Source organism: Oryzias latipes, chromosome 14 (assembly GCF_053564925.1).
Source record: "Oryzias latipes strain Hd-rR chromosome 14, Olatipes_Hd-rR_3.1".
Lineage (NCBI taxonomy): Eukaryota > Metazoa > Chordata > Actinopteri > Beloniformes > Adrianichthyidae > Oryzias > Oryzias latipes.
In genome coordinates this window covers 25,838,621-25,858,377 of record NC_136250.1, presented here as the reverse complement: position 1 = coordinate 25,858,377, position 19,757 = coordinate 25,838,621, and the positions used below count along the sequence as shown (strand labels likewise).

Sequence of the window (19,757 nt, the reverse complement as noted above, 5' to 3'; positions counted from 1 at the left end):
GAGGAGCTACTTGGCAGTTTTCCCCTCCCATGGTTGCCGCATGGATAAGGGGCCCCTCCCCTCTCTATTTAAATTGGTCCATGGGCATGTAGGACCCTTGGCAGGGGGGCGCTTGGACATTACTGCCAGCAAGCAGTGCCCTGCCTGCCAATTTTAACTGCACCCTTTAGAACACACATCCTTTACCCCACAACAATATACACTCCAACACACACACACACATACAATTCGCAAGGAAGATAGAACCTCAGATCTTCTGTCCCCTACCCTATCCCTGGCAGGGGAACCAGCCCCTCTAGAACGTCCGAGGGCACCTTTAGGTGCTGTCTTTCTGGGCCCGGCGGCCCTCTCTCCACACACAGGGATCCCCGAGTTCTCTGGCAAGACCATGAGCCGGGGATCACATCACATCTGAGCCTGGGGGGTGTCCATGTTGCTGTGGTGCTGGTTCTGGTCCTTGCCCTGGAGCACTGGGCCTCGCCAAAATTCTAACAGTGGGTGAGCCTAGTCGGGCAATGTTTACAACGCTCTTTGGGGCCCCTGTGGCGGTCCTGCTAGCCCCAGTCTGGGTGTAAGACGTGATTGCCCAGGGGACAGATTTCATCTTCCTGCTATACAGTGCAGGGGGGCGGGGGGGTTCCCGGCTACCACTGCTGCTTCGGCAGGGGTCTTGACGTTGGGATGACTGGGCACACTCCCTCTTTTTTTACATTCCATCATTCACCTCAGCAGAACATAAACACTCACTCAAGCACAGGTGGTTGCTCACCTTTGCAAAAATAGTTTGAAATTTCAATTAACAAAAAAAATTAAGCCGATTTTGACTTAGACTTTGACTTAAGGAAAGCACAACAAAAATAGCCGAGCAGTACATAACAGCCTTTGGTACACAGCTTGGATGTAAATTTTACTGAAATTACATGTCATTATTTGAAGATTGGGTAAAGGTTGCAGTGCACAAGAACAGTCTCTATGCGCCAAAGCAAACAGCCTTTTCCAAGTGACATTAAGTCAATATTACATTTCTGCAATTTATAGCTCCATGTTAAGTGGCTTCAGGTCAGGAGGTTCAATTAAATTATCCCCTAGACAGCACTCAGCAAAGGTCAGCTGCTTCCTGAGATCAGCTATCTCAGTGCAATAGCATCAATGAACCCCAGTACAGCCCAGACAGACTCAGTTTGTGAGGTGACATTAGCAGAGGATGCTGTCATAGCCTGCAGTAACAGCCGTCCCCTTGGGCTTAATTTCAGACAGAGAGTCAGTCGATGACAGATGGAAAAAAACGGAGGAGATAAAGCTCCAATCTGGTTTCCCCAAATGTTCTCTTTAAAAGAACGTTTGTTTGTGGATGAGTTAAGTGTCTTCATAACAGTTGAACTGTTTTTTTCTGAAACTACAATTTTTTTCTTGTTGATTGTTTTCAAAGTTTTTGAAGGAATGTGTCTCTCTGTTCGTTCATGTAGCGTTTTCCTCCAAACAGTCCACCAGGATCCTGCTCAGTATGGAGACTACATCAAAGCCCCGCCCTACATCCTAAATTGGAGGCAAACCAGGAATTACCAAGTGTTACACAAAAAACAAAACAAAAAAAAAACAAAACTCTGGAGCCAGGGGGCAAAAGGTTGCAATCTTTCGGTCCCCATTTTAAAAAAATCTGATTTCTCATAGAAGACAACAGATTATTTTCTATGATTAAACTAATTGTCCTTTAAATGTACAGGTGATCCCTCATCTATCATGGAGGTTACGTTCTAAGAACAAGTTCAGTAGAATCACAGATGCTAAGGCTGTAAAACTCCTCACTATGTTATTTTATCAGACAGATATTTCCATTTGAACATTATCATCTCTCGTTTAAACACCCACTACAATAAAACTTGTGTTTTTGGTGTTTTTAACATGTTCTTGTAGCATGTTCTCATTTTGGAGGACATGTGGACAGAAAAGAAAATTAAGATTAAATTAGCAGTTTTTAAGTATTCCTCTATTTAAGTGGTCGTGAATGAGGAGCAGACAAAAAAAAACTGTTTTTAAAAGCCTGTAGCAACGACACAACTGCCAGTTACAGGGCCACAAGCTCCCTGCTCCGCTCCATTACGATGCAGCCACTTCTAGACAAGTAGATCCCTAAACGTCTTTGTTTTCCTTGTCTGAGCTAGAATCTAGATCAAGACTGGACAACTAGATAGCTGTTATGGCTCTACAGGCAAACCTGTCCCAGTCTAGGGGAAATCACAAATGGGCCATTCATATGAAAGATGGACACCAATAAGTTTAGGAACACAGTTTATTGAGTGGAAGAAATAACCTGTGTCCCATAAAACAAAAAGGAATTATTGGTGTGCTGGTCCCAACAAAAGACAAAACAGAGGGATTGGAGCCTTGGCCAAACATAAAATAAGTCAGGGAGACAACTGACCCAGCCATCATGACCGTCGGAGTCAGCAGCTCCCTGCTAAGGCTGCCTGACAAAAGCTAACTAAAGAAAGAAACAAACTTCTTTCTCTTTCGGCTTTTCCCATCAGGGGTCGCCACAGCGAATCATCCTTTTCCACCTCACTCTATCATGAACATCTTCTACCCTAACGTTAGCCAACTTCATGTCCTCTGTTAAGACATCCATGTATCTCCTCTTTGGCCGTCCTCTTGCCCTCCGGCCAGGCAGCTCCATCTCCAACATCCTTCTACCAATATATCCACTATCCCTCCTCTGAACATGTCCAAACCATCTCAGTCTGGCTTCTCTGACTTTGTCGCTAACACAGGCAACATGAGCCGTCCCTCTGATGTACTCGTTCCTTATCCTGTCTAACCTGGTCACTCCTAAGGAGAACCTCAACATCTTCATCTCTGCTACCTCCATCTCAGCCTCTTGTCTCTGTCTCACTGCTACCGTCTCTAACCCATAGAGCAGAGCTGGTCTCACCACTGTCTTGTACACCTTTCCTTTGAGTCTTGCTGGCACTTTTCTGTCACACAACACTCCTGACACTTTCCTCCAACCGCTCCAACCTGCCTGCACTCGCCTCTTCACCTCTTTTCCACAATCCCCATCACACTGAACTGTTGACCCCAAGTACTTAAACTCCTGCACCTTCTTCACCTCAGTCCCCTGTAACCTAACGCTTCTACCTTGATCCCTCTCGTTCAGACACATGTATTCTGTCTTACTACGACTGACCTTCATACCTCTCCTTTCCAGAGCAAACCTCCACCTCTCTAGCTGTTCCTCCACCTGCTCTCTACTCTCACTGCAAATTACAATGTCATCCGCAAACATCATTGTCCAGGGAGATTCCTGTCTTACCTCGTCTGTCAGCCTGTCCATCAGCATAGCAAACAAAAAAGGACTCAAAGCTGATCCTTGGTGTAGTCCCACCTCCACCTTGAACTCCTCTGTCTGACCTACAGCACATCTCACCACCGTCATACTTCTCTCATACATGTCCTGAACTACTCTGACATACTTCTCTGCCACTCCAGACGACCTCATACAGTACCACAGCTCCTCCCTCGGCACCCTGTCATACGCCTTCTCTAAATCTACGAACACACAATGCAGCTCCTTCTGACCTTCTCTGTACTTTTCCATCAACATTCTCAAAGTAAAAATGGCATCAGTGGTGCTCTTACGGGGCATGAAACCATACTGCTGCTCACAGATCTCCACCTTCTTCCTAAGCCTGGCTTCCACTACTCTTTCCCACAGCTTCATTGTGTGGCTCATCAACTTTATTCCTCTATAGTTGCTGCAGTTCTGCATGTCACCCTTGTTCTTAAAGATCGGGACCAGAACGCTTCTCCTCCATTCCTCAGGCATCTTCTCACTCTCTAAAATCCTATTGAACAACCTTGTTAGAAATTCCACTGCTGTCTCTCCTAGGCACTTCCATACCTCCACAGGTACGTCATCAGGACCAACGGCCTTTCCGCTCTTCATCCTTTTCAGAGCCTTCCTAACCTCATCCTTTCCAATCTCTGCTACTTCCTGCTCCACAACAACCACATCTTCCTCCCTTCTTTCCCTGTCATTTTCCTCGTTCATCAGCTCCTCAAAATACTCCTTCCATCTTTTCTGTACACTCTCTTGGGTTGTTAGCACCTTTCCATCTCTGTCCTTAATCACCCTTATCTGTTGCACGTCCTTCCCATCTCTGTCTCTCTGTCTGGCTAGCCTGTACAAGTCCTTCTCTCCTTCTTTTGTGTCTAACCTGTCATATAGCTCATCGTAAGCTTTCTGTTTGGCCTTTGCCACCTCTCTCTTCACTCTACGCTGCGCTTCCTTGTACTCCTGTCTACCTTCCTCAGTCCTTTCTACATCCCACTTCCTTTTAGCCAACCTCTTCCTCTGGACGCATTCCTGTACTTCCTCATTCCACCACCAAGTCTCTTTACCGTCTTTCCTCTTTCCAGATGACACACCTAGCACCTTCCTACCTGTTTCCCTGATAATCTCTGCTGTAGTTTCCCAGTCCTCTGGAAGCTCATCCTGACCACCCAGGACCTGCCTCAACTTCTGCCTAAATTCCTCACAAGTTTCTTCATTCTGTAGCTTCCACCACTTGGTCTTCTTTTCTGTTTTCCCTCTCTTCTTCTTCCTGACCTCCAGAGTCATCTTACACACCACCATGCGGTGCTGTCTGGCTACACTCTCTCCTACCACCACTTTGCAGTCATTAACCTCTCTCAAATGACCTCGTCTACATAGGATGTAGTCCACCTGAGTACTCCTACCTCCACTTCTGTATGTCACTCTATGTTCCTCTCTCTTCTGGAAGTAAGTGTTGACTACAGCCATTTCCATCCTCTTCGCAAAGTCCACCACCATCTGTCCCTCCAGATTCCTTTCCTTCACACCAAACCTGCCCATCACCTCCTCATCACCTCTGTTGCCCTCACCAACATGCCCATTAAAGTCTGCTCCAATAACAACTCTCTCTCCTCTGGGAAAACTCTCTATGACCTCATCCAACTCACTCCAGAATCTCTCCTTCACTTCTAACTCACAGCCAACCTGTGGCGCATACCCACTGACTACATTCACCATCACCCCTTCAATTTCTAACTTTAGGCTCATCATCCTGTCTGAGACTCTTTTCACCTCTAGAACACTGTTTACAAACTCCCCCTTCAGAATCACTCCTACCCCGTTTCTCTTCCTATCAACACCATGATAGAACAGTTTGTATCCTCCTCCAATACTACGTGCCTTGCTGCCCTTCCACCTTGTCTCCTGCACACACAGTACATCTACCTTCCTTCTCTCCATCATGTCTGCCAGCTCTCTGCCTTTCCCTGTCATTGTGCCAACGTTAAGAGTCCCTATTCTCAAACCTATGTTCCTGCCTTTTCCCTTCTCTCTCTGGCCACGGACCCTTCTGCCTCCCCTCTTTCTTCCACCAACAGTAGTCAAATTTCCACCGACACCCTGTAGGTTAACAGCATCGGTGGCGGTCGTTGTTAACCCGGGCCTCGACCGATCCGGTATGTCTAAAGCGTTGTGGATGATTCGCATGGTTATTTTGGCAATTTTTTACGCCGGATGCCCTTCCTGACGCAACCCTCTCTATTTATCCGGGCTTGGGACCGGCACAGAAGTAACTGGCTTGCAACCCCTGTGGCTAGATTAAAGAAAGAAACAAACAAAGCCCGCAAATAAGGACTACCAAGGTCCAACCCCAAACTGAAATAACAAAACCCAGCAGTATTAGACTGCTGAGGACAAAGAGGGAATAAAAAAAAGAGGCACGGCACGGCACGGCACGGCACGGCACGGCACGGCACGGCACGGCACACTCAAAATGCTCCTCAGCCTCCCGCTCTGCTCTGCTCTCTCTGCATGCATGCCTGCCCTCCTGGTTGAGCCTCCTCTGACTTTCTGACTTAAATACCTGGCAGGTGCTGATCAAGATCATTGGCCACACCTGCCAGGTGAGCAGAATGACAGAGGATGCAGCAAAGCAGCAAAGCAGCAGCAGGACACAGTCAGGGTGAGGTTTGTTAAACCTTTAAGGAAAAAAAAAATCCAGAATATTAGAATGAAAAAACAGATCTGCTCGCTAACAAAATTATGTGTAAATTTAGTAAACTAAAATAGAAAACATGACAGAAGAGATTGACTGACAAAGGTCAATAACCAAACAGGATGCAGAAAAGAGTGGGTTGTAGGATTGTTTTGGTAATTTTATGAATAATGAAATCTATTATACTTTTAAATAACCCTTTTTACTTGGCCTTCTGTTTTCACAAAACATCTTTGGAGTAAGACGTTTAAGACGAAAAAACTAATTTGTTCTTTATTGGGATACATTCACCATTTACGTTTGGTCATGAGTGTCAGACATCTTAATTTAGTTATTTTCTTAATATACAAACCTCACTTTTCACTTTTTTATTTTCCATAAAGGCATAATTGAGTAACCCGTTAAATCCCAGCCAGTTTAGTGAGTTTCCAGATCATTTCTAAAGTGTAAAAACACATTTGCGACGCTTTCTTTGCTTTGATCTTTCTATAAATTGTCACAAAAAGTTATGAAATTGACTTGCACAAATTAAACTGCAAACAAATTTTCAAAGAGGCTCATAAAAGTCGCTGCGACACCCATACTGCAGCACCGCTTTAAGGATCTCTGCTTCTTGTTTGTTGGTGCTGCGTGGACCACATCACAGGTCGATCCACACATGGCCGACCAGCTTCAGATGCACGGCCATGTGTGCGCTGCAGTAATTGGTGGTGGCGGGTAATTGCTCCGGCGTCACCAGATGGGTGTGTCTGACTGTATAAAGGATGTGTGTCTGCATGCATGAACCGTGTCTCCGCCGTGTCTCGAGGTTACCAGAGTCTCCAAGCTGCTGACAGGACCCTATTAGACACTTCATTACTGTCAAAGCAGCAGAAACAAACCATCACGGCTCACTCTGCTCATCCTCAAAAATAAAAGGGGAGAACACCAAGACATGAGCAGGAAGACGGGTGTGTGCGGGTGTGTGTTATGTGTGCGGGTAAAGCATTGAGGGAAGGATGTGCTGAAATGAAGTTTCTCCTTTGAATCTTTCTGCTCCTCTTCTTGAGTAAAACACTAGAAAAACAGTTTCTCTGGATAATTGATGAGTTACTGAATGTAAACTGAAAATACAGATAAACAAAAACAGGCTAAATTGGTTAAGCGAACATTGATGTAAATCTATTTGAAGGGCCTACATCATGTTTTTCTTAAGCCTTTCAGAGTAATCAATAATATATTACCTTTGGCACACTCAAGAACACTTTTTTATTTAAATATTAGTTATTCACTCCATGTGGGTACCGCCCATTTCAGGACGTCAACCTAAAGTCGGCCTCAGCAGCGTCTCTGCATTTCGCCCACAAAAACAACATCTGAACTTTTGCATAGATGGATGTGCAGATTGTGGAGCCTCACAAAAGTGTTTAGCCGTTTAGCTTTGCAGAGAAAGTGGGTGTGTTAGCCTGGGGTCGCTGCTGGAAGGGGCTGTTCCTCATTTATCTACATCACAATACGAGAACCCATTCGTTTTTCGTGTATTGGAAGGGGCTGGTGTTCAAAGCGCAGGTTTTCAGAGCAATACTCAGAAATGTGTGAATGGATCAAAATGTGTGATAAAAGAACATTATAATAATAAACAAAACGTTGATTTTATTTGATATAAACCCTTTAAAGATTTTTAACTTGAGGCAGTTTTTTTTCTTTCTTTAAGAAGTCGGAAGTGTTCCTTTAAAAAACTGTTTTAAAATGAGTATGTCTAAGACCATAGGTATTATGCAGGACTTCGAAAACATTCTCACTACTTTAAAAAAAAAATTGTAAAAGGGAGGAAAATGTGAAAATGTAATAAATTCACTGTGTTCTGATGAATAAATTTACAATGATTTATATCAAATAAATATAAATACATTTTTTCAAATGACAAATTGTTTAAACAATGCATTTTGGTCCATATTCTCCAATCTAATTAGCACCAATGCACATCACGTTTTCGCAGAGACTTCTGGTAAATTTTCAGGACACTTGATTTTTAAATTGTAGATTTGGACAGCTCTGTAAACAGGTGAATGCCCTATAAAGTGCACTCACTGGGGATTAGTGAGGGAATGGAGACACAGCCCATGTTTACAGATCATATGTCATTGATTGGATGATGAAGCAGTAGGACGTTTTGCCTGAACTGTTATAAATGGAGCAATCATCAAACTTTTGCAGTGACTGTGGTCCGGAGCTTAAAGAAAGACGATATGAGCTCGCCAAATAACTTTGTGTTGAGGAAGGTGAACAAATGTCATTTTTCCAATCAGTGATGTCCCCTAAAGCACAACGTTGCTTTTTTGTTAGTCGTTAAGCTTTTCTAATTGTTGCTGTGATCTTTACAATGTTTTTGCTTTGAGTGATCTGTTGATGTGATTTGGACTTTAGGTCCTCCGTTGGTTGTAAATGCTGTACTAGGTGCTTCTCTGCCTTACTTTAAGGTTCAAAACGCTTTACAGTCCCATCCACCCATATGCAGACAGACACTGAATGTCTGTGTGGCGCCGACTTGGAACCGTGGAGCCTCGTCTTGCTCCAGGACACCTTGACGCACGGACTGGCAAGGAAGGAACCAATCCTTCGACATTCTGATCAGAGGTCAACCGCTCTACCTCTGCATAGTAACATCACCTTTGCTGATGTGGGATCGATCATTTCTACAGCACAGATGACACACTGCTCCTGTTTGCAATCCTCCAAGATAAAACAGCGGTTACCTTGGATAGGCAACTCTTCTCTGGGCATCACATCTCGATTAAGAGACTTATTTTTCGTGTTTTGTTTATGGAAACTTGAAGCAAAGTCTCCGCTTTTTGGGAAAAACCTAGATTTGTTTTATCTTGACCCAATAATCACTCTTTTTTCTACCTGTTACTATGTTGATGCGTAGCTGGAAAAATCAGATCAAGACCCACTATATGGCAAGTATGAAGACTATTTCAAAACGAACACAAATTAGTTAAAAGGTTCAAGTGTCCATTGAGCTCAGAGACCAACTGTCCTTCTGCTGCACCTTCTCCTCGCCCGTCTGACTGTGACTGTTATCGGTCTAATTATCAGATCTCCTCTTCCTCTCCGCCTCACTTCTCCTGCAGGAAAACAGGAAGGCAGGATTAGAGCGACGCACTGCGCCGAGATCCGGAGAGGCCGGATGAGTCTTTGCTAGGAATGTGCACACACACACACACACACACACACATCCACACACACACACACACACAGGTCCTGAATACACAGTCTGCTCCCAGTTAACGTTCACTTTCTCTCAGCTTCGCCCCGCTCATGCACACACCCCCATTAAATCCATTAAGTAATCATGAGCAAACAAATGGTACAAACAGCTGGAGGAAAACTTGCAAGATCATGAATCCAATAAAAAAAAAAGAGCGCGGAAGATCAGGAAAGAGCCAAGATACACAAAGACCTGAAAATGCTGCCAAGAATGCCACAGCAATGTGTACAACATGCATAAGGCCTCAGAACCAGTCATTACAAGGAAGAGGTGCTCATTATAGCCATTTATAGGGGGAAACAAATACTTGCCTCTGACTCACAGTTTGGTTACAATCGAAACGATGCTAAAAAGAAAAAAAAAAGAACCTGAAGTTGGCCGAGAAAGCTCAAAGTTATCTTGGACAGATATCTGTGACCTTGAGAGGCGGTAATTGAGCGGAAAGGGGATGTTAAACATCCGCTGCTGGGTTTAGTGTGGCTGTGTGTGCAGTCACACACAGAGAGCAGCCGCAGTGGCAGTGGAGCAAGGCTGGCCTCGTCTGGCATTATCTCATGGCCTGAGCACTCCCGTTCTCTCCGAGGCCACGCACAGAAGCATTACGCGCATCTGCCTCGCATTACCCGGCAAATCATGACCAAAAAAAGAAAACTTAGCCCGTCAGAGGACATCACTGCAGAGAGTGGACGAAAAGGATTTTCTGTCGAGTACAAAGGTTCGAAAACTTGATTTTTTTTCCATAAACAGTTTCTTCAGAGTTAAGCAGCAAAACAAAAACCCATAAACATTTCTGTTTATATGTGGAATCTCACTTTCATGAATATTTAATGTGTTTTCATGAGCACAGCTGCCTCCCTTCGCATCACAAAGCCATATTGCCGTGGAAACCATTCAGAAAGGAAAGCCCAGAATCTGTGGGGAGCGAAGCAGAAATGTACATGACCTCATCCCTGCACAGGTGGTTTGAGGGTTTCTCTGCAGTGGAAATGCAGGAAGATGCAGATTAGTGCTGGTTAACAGCAACAAATACATTGGAGAAACCCGAGAAACTTTTAAAGTGTACGAGAATACTTTTCCCATCACATTGAATCAGAAGAAAAAGATGCCTAAGATCTATAGGTAGATCTAAAACAAGTAGAGTGTTGTCAAGAAGTGAATAACTTTTTATCCTTTTTGTCAATTTAATAAGCCAAACTTATTTATGACAGAGTATCAATGCATTTAAGATCTAAACATTTTAAGCTTAAATTTGACAATCTTGGTTTACGGGGAATGAAAACACAAAATTCAGTGACTCTGAAAATTCCAATATTGTGAAAAAATGTCAAACTTATGGAGTCACCAAGCTGAAGAAGGTCATTACAAGCTGGTTGTTCACAGAGTGCTGTATCCAAGCAGATTAATAGAAGATGAAGTGGAAAGTAAAAGTATGGTTGGATGATGTGAACAGTAACCAGGATAACTGCAGCCTAGAGAGGATTATCTCAAAATCCATTCAGGAATTTGAGGAGCATCAAAGAGTGGACTGAAGCTGTAGTCAGAGCATCAGAAGCTTCACACAAACAAATGCTAGACGGGGGCTATAAATGTCAAATTCATCATGTCCAGCCATTCCTGAACTAACCGTGTATTTTATTTTTTGTTTTTGACGACTCTGACGAAGGCAGAAGGTATTCCGCTGAAGCATGTAAGGTACGTTTGACAAAAACAAACCGTGTCTGATAAAAGAATATATATATATATCTATCTATCTATCTATCTATCTATCTATATATATATATATACACGAACTCAGTTAAATTTGTAGACACAATGAACTTTAGTGAATTATAACTCTTTATTTGTAATAAATACTGAAAAAAAGCCACATAAATTCTGCACACATGGTAAGAAATGTCTAAATGTGGTGGAATTGTCTTGTAATTTTGTGCCCCACATATTCGTCCCTTTGGCCTTCTGGATGACCTGTCAGCATCCACAGCAGAGTATTTTAGCGAGTGAGCCGAGACCTGTTCTGAAACAGACCAGCGCTGGATTTTTTGATCTTCAGCAAACTTCAGGAAGGGATTCAAAAGTGCCAAACAAATCAAACCAAATGTGCTCCATTAAAAAGGGATTTGATTGCTTCAAAGGTTTTGCAGCCGCTCAAAAGGTCAAAGGATGGCAAAAAAACACTTTAGAAAAAGAGAGATTTGCTTCTTTGCAGACAGCTTTGTTGAAATTTTTTTACATTTTTAAACTGTTAAACCGGGTATTTCTCTTGTTTTATAAATACATTGTGAAAGAGGAGGTGACCTGGAGTTAGGATGGGTCCACAACAGTGATTGTGTCGTTTCTCTGAGCTGTTGACCGTTCACAGGAGACGATGAACTCTGACTGCAGGGCTTGGCCTCATTTTTAACTGGCAACTGAGCGGCGCATTTCCTCAACCGCTGAATGTTCTCTGTGGTGAGACCTCACCGTCCCCTCCCATCACTCAGATATTTGTATAATGAACAAACATTTCTGCCTCTGTGAGAGGCTGTCTGCATTTATGACCGTCTCTGGTTTACCCAGCATCCCCTGGGTTCTGACTCGCTCCCAGTCATCCACAAAGGTTTGCAAAGATCACTTTAGTGCTACATTTTCTGATGACACTGGCTGATCCAGTTGAGTGGAAACAGTAGGTTAGCTGTGTTTTTTTTAGATATTGTGGTGCTGAAATCATCTATTCAAGAAAAACTCATTCTGTAAATAGTTCAAATTAGGTTGGAAAAGTAAGTCCGTCCTTTGTTTATCCAACCTTTTTTCAATGTGTATTTCTTTTACTTTTCATTTTTCGATTTCTTACTCAAGTCACAATTTATTACACTCTTAAAGCATTCAGGTTATTTCTACAACCCAATTCTTGGGCCAATTCATGTGCGTATATATTTTGGGGTTACTTTTTGGAGCAATACTAAGTTTTCGAGGTTATAGTGATTGCCTTTTAACCCAAATAATGTTTTTTTCCCGACTTTTTAACATTTTCCTAAGTTAGAATAACCCAGAAAAAAGTTAGCCCCTTTTTAACCTCACAGTAGGGTTAAAAACAACCAAACTTGGGTTATTTTTAACGTTGGAAGTTTTAGTCGGTATCCAGAGTTTGACATATCTATTTATAGATATATATCTCTTTTGTAGTGTTTTTTTCCTCTGACTGTCTGAAATAAATCAGTTCCAAATACAAAAAACCTTGGGGTGGACAGGATTAAAAATGAGAAATATGGCTTTCTAGATACAACTGTTGATACAACGAATTGACCTACAAGTTTCACACATCAACTAAACTTTTGGTCAACTTTTTTGCCTGCACATCTGGTTTCTCTTGCTTGCAAACTCTCTCTCACACACACACACACACACACACACACACCCACACAGACACACACACACAAAACCATCTTTCACAGTAAAAAAAAAAAAAAAAGAAATCACGCAGTGGTGTAAACTGATTCCCACCCAGATACAGTCAGCCTTTCAGGAATCTGACAGGAGTGTGAAACTCTCAGAGAGAGCTTTAGCATCGGATGAAAAAGATTACTCATGGGGAAAGAATTAAATAAGCCCTAAAACACAGAGCACGCTCAGCCTCACTACCGTGTGCGACTCAGAAAAACCAAACATTGGCCTCACAGAAAAAAAGTTAATTCAAGTTGACAACATTTGCTTGAAAATAACAGATAACAGGATAAATAGTCGTAGATTGAAACATCTTGCGGGGTGCCATTGTTGTTTTGGTCATGAGTGGACGCATGCGTCTTTCATGACTGAATCCTTGTGTTTGGGGGCTGGAATGAAACCCGCCTGACTGGATGTGTTTCTGTTGCTTTAATTATGCTTTGACTGCTTTATTACCTCCTGAACTCCAGGTACTTGGCTCCTCTTAATTCTCTCAAGTGGAGTAATGACAGCGAAAAACAGGCCAGAGGGACAAAATACAGCGAGGGATCCAAGGATCTGATTGCACTACGACACCCCCACCCCCCACGCTCCAATGCTTAGCTCTACATTGGCAGCTCAGAAAAAAAGATGGACATTCATACAAAGATTTGGAGCTTTTGTGTGCTTCTAAAAGCCCCTGCTGTATATTTTCTAAAGGAAGAATTTTGAATTTACTTGCCTCCATTAAAGACTCTCATTTTCCATTTTCTAGAAGCTCCTATCTTTCGGAGAAAATTAAAATTTGTACAAAAGAATAACTTTTAATATAAAAATAAATGTAAGAAAATAATTGGGAATAGTTTTAGACTCAAATTTGGGTCTTTGTTGTTTTTAATTTGTTTTAACGTGTTCAATTTCACTGTGATTAATGTAGAATCTTATATCTTATTATAATCATCAAAGAAAATACAGTATAGGGTAGTTCTGAACCAGTTTACCAGAAATCTGTATTTTTTTTCTTATGTAAATGTTTATGTCTTAATCTGACAGTAATTCCAGAGAACAAAAATAGAACAAATTATCACCCTCCTACCCCCCCCCCCTCTCTAACATCCCTCTCTCTTCTTCCCTTCTTTCCTTTTCCGTCCGGTCCAACACAAAAGATTTTCAAATATGATTAAAATGAATAAAGTTTGGCCTCGATTACAAAAGGGGTTTATTCAGACATACCTCTGGTTTGTCAGAAGATTAATAACCCGTGTTGTTAAAGTAAAATATGTCCAACACAAGAGGCCTTCAGCTCTCATCTGTTTGCCCTGCTGTTGGACAGGACATGTTAAAAATGAATAAAACAAATAAATAAATAAATAAATACATAAATAAAATAAAAAAATAAATAACAATTTTTTTTGTTTCTTTTAAAGACATTTCTATAAGTTTTCCCAAAATCTAAAAACATCTACAGGTTATTTTAAGTCAGAAGGTCTAACTTCTGAAAATAAAATTGACATGTTTTGTGAGTTGTTAGAAGAAGGTGCCTGGATAGATGGAAATGAGTTAAGTTTTGTAGCACATCTGGACCATAATTTCTCCTGCTGGTGGATGTTAACGGTGTCATCCACTTCCTTGTAAATCCCCTCTCCATCCTCCCTTGTATCTTCATTACTCCAGAAGGTATCCTTGCTGATCTACTTCACTCTTTCAGTTCTCCACTCGGACTTACTTCCCTTCCCGTCTGGCCTCTCTTATCTCCCACCCTTCCTCCCTGCCAGCTGTTGTTTTGAAGGCTGAGAGTGGAAGGACTGTGGGTCAGGACCTGGACAAAAGGCCTAGATTAAAGACTCTGTTGAAGAAGGAGTGTGTGAAAGATTTCCCTACAATTTATGTAAATAATTAGGAAAAAATATTGACTAAAGTCCTGATAATACAACAGAGTTTAGTCAAATTCTAGCCCTTAGATGTTCCTGAGACGGCTGGGAAAAAGGTTAGGAACTTCTGATGAATGCAAAAGTCCCAAATTTCAAGCACTGCATTTGAATCAGTTATCGTCATGAATAAAATCATTTCAGAATCTGGGTTTTTACCACTCCTTTCTGTTCTCTGTGTGTGTCTGTGTTAAATCAGATGTGTCGTCATCATGGTGACACCATCAGGACCTTTCGGTAATTAGACCACATTCTGCATAACCATACAACAAAACCTGCTGTCTTAGTTTATCTACCTGCTTTCCTATCATCTGAATCTACATATGAAACCAGCAAAGCATTTATCAATAGAAGAATACACCAATACCTAAACACGGTGGTGGTAGTTTGGTAGTCTGGGACAGCAGCAAAGCTTAAAGAATCGGGGACTTAGTCTGTACATCATTTATTCTGCGCCACAGTACATTTTGGCAGCAAAGTTTGTTTGTGTCTGTTGTTCTGTTCAGGAGCACAGAACACTTAGTCTGCTGGCAGAGGAGTGTCTCTGCATCGATCCCTGGACTTGAAAACGGTTATGATTTGAGGGTAAGACATGACAGAGTTAGTTATGATGTCCTTTGAGCAACGATGCATTAAAGGACCTGTTGGTTCTATGTAAAGGCAAAACAGACTAGTTGCATGTTGGGGATGTAGGATGACTTTGTGGCTGACAGGAGTAAATAGCAGCACTTGCTTTATAATTGTACATCCTAACAGTTTCTAGTCACAAATGCTAGAAAGAGTATTTTGTGTGAAACAAGTCACAGTTTGGTAAAGTGTGGTCTGAGTAGCACTACAGTAAGAAGCAGAATTTAAAAATTACCAAAAAGCTTTAGACCTTAAACCTAAACCCATTTGGTTATAGAATTAGTATTTAAAGAATTCTGTCCCTAAATGACCTTAAGAAACAACAGAATTTAGGCATCGGGGAGTTTAAGTCAAACTGTGGACTTTAATTCAGACGCAGGTTTATGACCTTAAACATTTTAACACTAGAAGAAACTTCTGTGGCTGAAATACAAAAATCTGCAACAGCCTAGAGATTCTGACTCATAAAAATCTGCCAGCTATCAAAAAACTGCTGCCAGAAAATGTTCCTGAGATCAGAACATTTTTTGATGTTTTTTTTTTTTTACTTTATCCTTTTTAAATAAAAATGTGCAGTTTTTGGTTTCATTTTTATAAATAGCATCATTCCCCTAATGTTTCTATGACCTTCTCCACCGTATACATATGACAGGAAATGATCTTGTTTTTATTCTATTCGTGAATTTTCCTCACTGCTGGTGTAAATCTCTGCCCTTTTCTGGGGTTTCCTTCAGGCCCTTTTGTCAAATTTGGCTTCATAAAAACATTACAAATCAAGGCCTGTAGCAAAAATGAACCTTTCTGGAACAACAAATACAGTGTGGGCATTTTTCAACAGCACAGCTTGACTAATGTTGCAGCAGAAAACAGGAGCGGTCTCTCCTACTCTCATAAAATATACAGTTGTTTTCCTGCTGCAACAGAAAATCAGTAAATTTTAAAGAGACACTTTAAGAGCACCTAAACTCAATGTGAGCTTTGTCCTCATCTCAGCAGCACAGAAGGTGAGTGTCGACTCCCTGAACCTTGATCCTTGAACCCTGGAGGTCACACGTCCCTGGAAGCCACTTTTGAGGCCCAAGTCAACACGGGGCAGCTGGAAAGTCTCCATTTCAAACAAGTATGGAATTATTGCAAAAGTTGATGCTAATGGATTTAATACTGTGCAATCCTGCTAAACGGTATTTTACTTTGACACAGCTTTCCCACCCATCATTCCGTCCCGCTGGGCTTTTCTTTCGCTTCAGAACTCCCAGTATGAGCCACAGAGAGAGCAAGCCAATGATACAACTAATAAACCCTGAATATTTCAAAGAAGCATACATTTGTTTGTTTTTTATTGTGGAGCCACTAGAAACCAACCATGAATATAGAGCAAATAAATATATATTTCTAAAGTATTAAGTTAAATTTTGTGCAAAGTCAAGGTAAAACACGTAACAGACATACATTTTTTTGTTTGTATTTGCATGAATTGCTCTTTGCTGTTGGAGCTCACCAGGCGGCTGTCCCTGTTAGACAGAGAAAGGTGAGCTTGGTGTGTTTGACCTTTGACAAACACACTGATCCCGTGTCCCCCGAGGCTCAAAACAGCACAAGGCGGGTGAGAGGACCGCGGATCAAGTTTTGTCCGACAGGTTGCAAACATTCACATATGCAGCAGCACTTTGTCCTCTGACAAGTGTGCACTTTGCATTGCAAATGCCGACCGCAAAAACAAAAAATCTCCAAAGTTTGTTAACTGTGACCACCACAAATACCATTTATTCTGTATGTTGTCATTTAAAGGCTACCAATGTTTTCACGTGTTCATTCACTCCTCACCTGAGCTTTCCTCTTTTTGAAGGTTTTTTCGTGGTCGATTAAGAGCTCCCACCATGTGAGTCTGTCCGCCTGCAAGTGAAGATTAAAGTCTGAGCTTCATTGCTGGTAAGATCACAGTGGTCATGCATAGGCCGCTAAACTTTGACCTTTAACCTGCAGGCAAGATTCAGACTAGAAATCCCATGATTCATTAATGTGAGGTCTGCTGAAAAGGATTTTCACGCCGGAAGAAAACTGCATTTCTCCTCATTTTTAATTTGTTTGCATTGAACAAAAAATTTGAACGAAAAAAATGTATCTTTGGGTGTGAGCAAAATAATTTGAAACTGAATTATGGCAATTATTTTAGTTTTGGCAAAACTTCCAAAAGTAATAACATTTTAATTTCTTAAATCACTTTTTCAAAATGTTCTTCTATTTTCGGTTTCATATTTCTAAACAAAACCAAAAGTTACACCATTACGGCCAAGCACTTTTTGGGATTCCTTATTGAAGAACTGGTTAGAAAGACCATCAGTTGTTGTAGTGAAGGAATCTGATTGAGACAACAACTTTTTGTGTGCTTCAAATCAATCAAACAAACAAGCCAAATTCATTTTCTTGCCACATGTACTGGCAGGAAGTGTGCTGATCGTGGTTCCACAAACGCAAATGAAGCTGCACGCCATCTTGACAACAGATATTAAGGTCATATGAGCTGTTGCTAAGAAAAAATAGAATAGAATAATGATGTAACTATGACCTCTTACATGCAGAATGAAAGTGTCAGAGTGTCATTTTAGTCACGTATACAGAAAATAAAGCAACACAACACAATGTAATAAGCAAATTAGGGCAAGTAAAACACAACACAAAAAGACTACCCGTCATACTAATCAAATCAAACTTTATTGATTAAAACGCACGTTGCAGCTCAAAGTGCTTCCCTTTGTTGCACAGGTAGTCCACCTATTGCTCAGCTCATCCAACTATTGCACAGGTTTTCCAATCATTGCACAACTAGTCCACTTATCTGTAACTTTTCCTTCTCAGCTGCCCTCCTGTGTCTGTGTGTGTGTGTGTGTTTATGCTTGCTGAGTGTGGTGATGGTTGCGTGATGCAAACTGTTTTGTAGTCTGTTTGTATTCTTGTTTAAAAGGCATCAGTAAAATGCTCCTCTTTTATGGGGCTGCACCTATCTCACAAGAGCTTCCAACATATCCTGAAAGACAGATGGGAGTTCCTCTTGGTGTTGTTCAACATGTTAGCATCACAATTTGGACATTTTGCCACCAGTTTCTTCTTAAAACTATTCCCTCAAATTATACAAACTTGCAAAAAAAAAAAATCTTTTAGTGCTTCTGCTTTTTAACTGTCCTTTTTTGCAAAAGGATATCGCTTCGTAACTTCAGAAAACGTTTGAATCCGTTTTTTGCCGAACATACTGACATCGGTTAAACTGCTGTGCTTTCATTAGTGTTTCAACAATGAGAAAGCGTTCGACATTTTAAGAGTTGGCCTCCATCCAGCCATCCAACCATCATCTACACCTTCTCTGTCCCCGTCAAGGTCACGAGGCGTCCTGGAGCACACTCTGGACAAAGGCAGGGTGCATTTCTGTCTACCACTAAGCCACAAGCTCGTACGCTTACAATTATTCCTAAGGGACTATTTCAAATCCTTAATTAACCTATAACATGTTTTTGGTCAGTGGGAGGAAGTCGGAGAACCCGCAGAAAACCCATGCATGCACAGAGAAAACAAACACGCACATCTGTACGGAGCGTCAGGCAGGCGATCTTTAATTTAGATCAATTAGAGATGGCGTTTTGTTGGTAGTTCTTGCTGTATTCCTGCAACAGATATGTGGTCTATTCCAAGAGATATTGTTTTTGATTGCAATATTGCATCCCTAACAAGCTTTAGGCAGTTGTTACCAAAATTACGAATCGGGGTAATGCCTCAGTGGATTTTATTTGGCAATAAATGGATATATTTGATTATTTTCTTTCAAACTAAGTCAAGAAACAACTTGCAGTCCTTCAGATCACAATACCCATCTTAAGCAGCTACTATTAACTCTAAATCTGTGCAGGTTTTATTGTGATGACATGGGGTGAACTGTTGTACTTTTCCGTGAAAAAAGTTAAACCAGGGTATTTGTTTTCTTACTTTTGGAATACCATGTTCATTTTGCACTAATAGTTACCAGTAAACAGAAAAACATGACACAGCCGAACTTTGTGTCTCAGTGGTCTAACAGAAAAAAGAGAGTGAGAAGCAACAGACAATTAAGCTCAGAGGTCAGTCAGGCTACTGTCACTGAACAATTGACAATATTGCTCACACATTTCACAGAATCAAACCCGGGAACCCAATCACACATGAGACATGTGTTGAACAGGGGTGGGGTTATACAAGTTTGCTTCCTTCCACTCCCTTTCAAGCAATCTTTGATCTAAAAATCTAATTATCCTAAGTGTGATCTTTGAAAGAATGTATGAATGCCTATTGTTTTGTTTTGTGCATTATTCCGTGATTGCTTAAAATAAACCATTTCAAATGTTCACACTGAAGGAAGCCTCCTTTTCCCCAGAGGGATTGGTGAGTCCAGCTCCCCATCAGACACTCCTGGTTCAGTGAACTGAGACTCGCTAAAAATAAAAGAACATTGTGCAGCTCCTTAAACACTAGGGGCTGGTTTCAGAAGAGTATGACATCTCC

The 19,757-nt window shown here is 41.5% G+C and overlaps 2 long non-coding RNA genes across 3 annotated transcripts in view; one reads left to right on the top strand and one right to left on the bottom strand.

The window, feature by feature from the left end:
- The window catches only part of LOC110016416 (uncharacterized), a 40,761-nt gene that overhangs the window by 20,557 nt on the left and 447 nt on the right, over positions 1-19,757 (bottom strand). Inside the window, exon 2 of the long non-coding RNA XR_013647420.1 lies at positions 17,055-17,123. This is a non-coding gene — a long non-coding RNA (uncharacterized LOC110016416). The remainder of the gene's footprint in view (positions 1-17,054; positions 17,124-19,757) is intronic.
- LOC144983755 (uncharacterized) lies at positions 8,039-16,550 on the top strand. Of its 2 annotated transcripts, XR_013647555.1 has the most exons (4): positions 8,039-9,991; positions 10,944-10,968; positions 16,227-16,350; positions 16,431-16,550. It is a non-coding gene; the product is annotated as an uncharacterized LOC144983755 (long non-coding RNA). The 2 variants fall into 2 exon arrangements; XR_013647554.1 differs by having other exon boundaries at positions 8,042-10,968.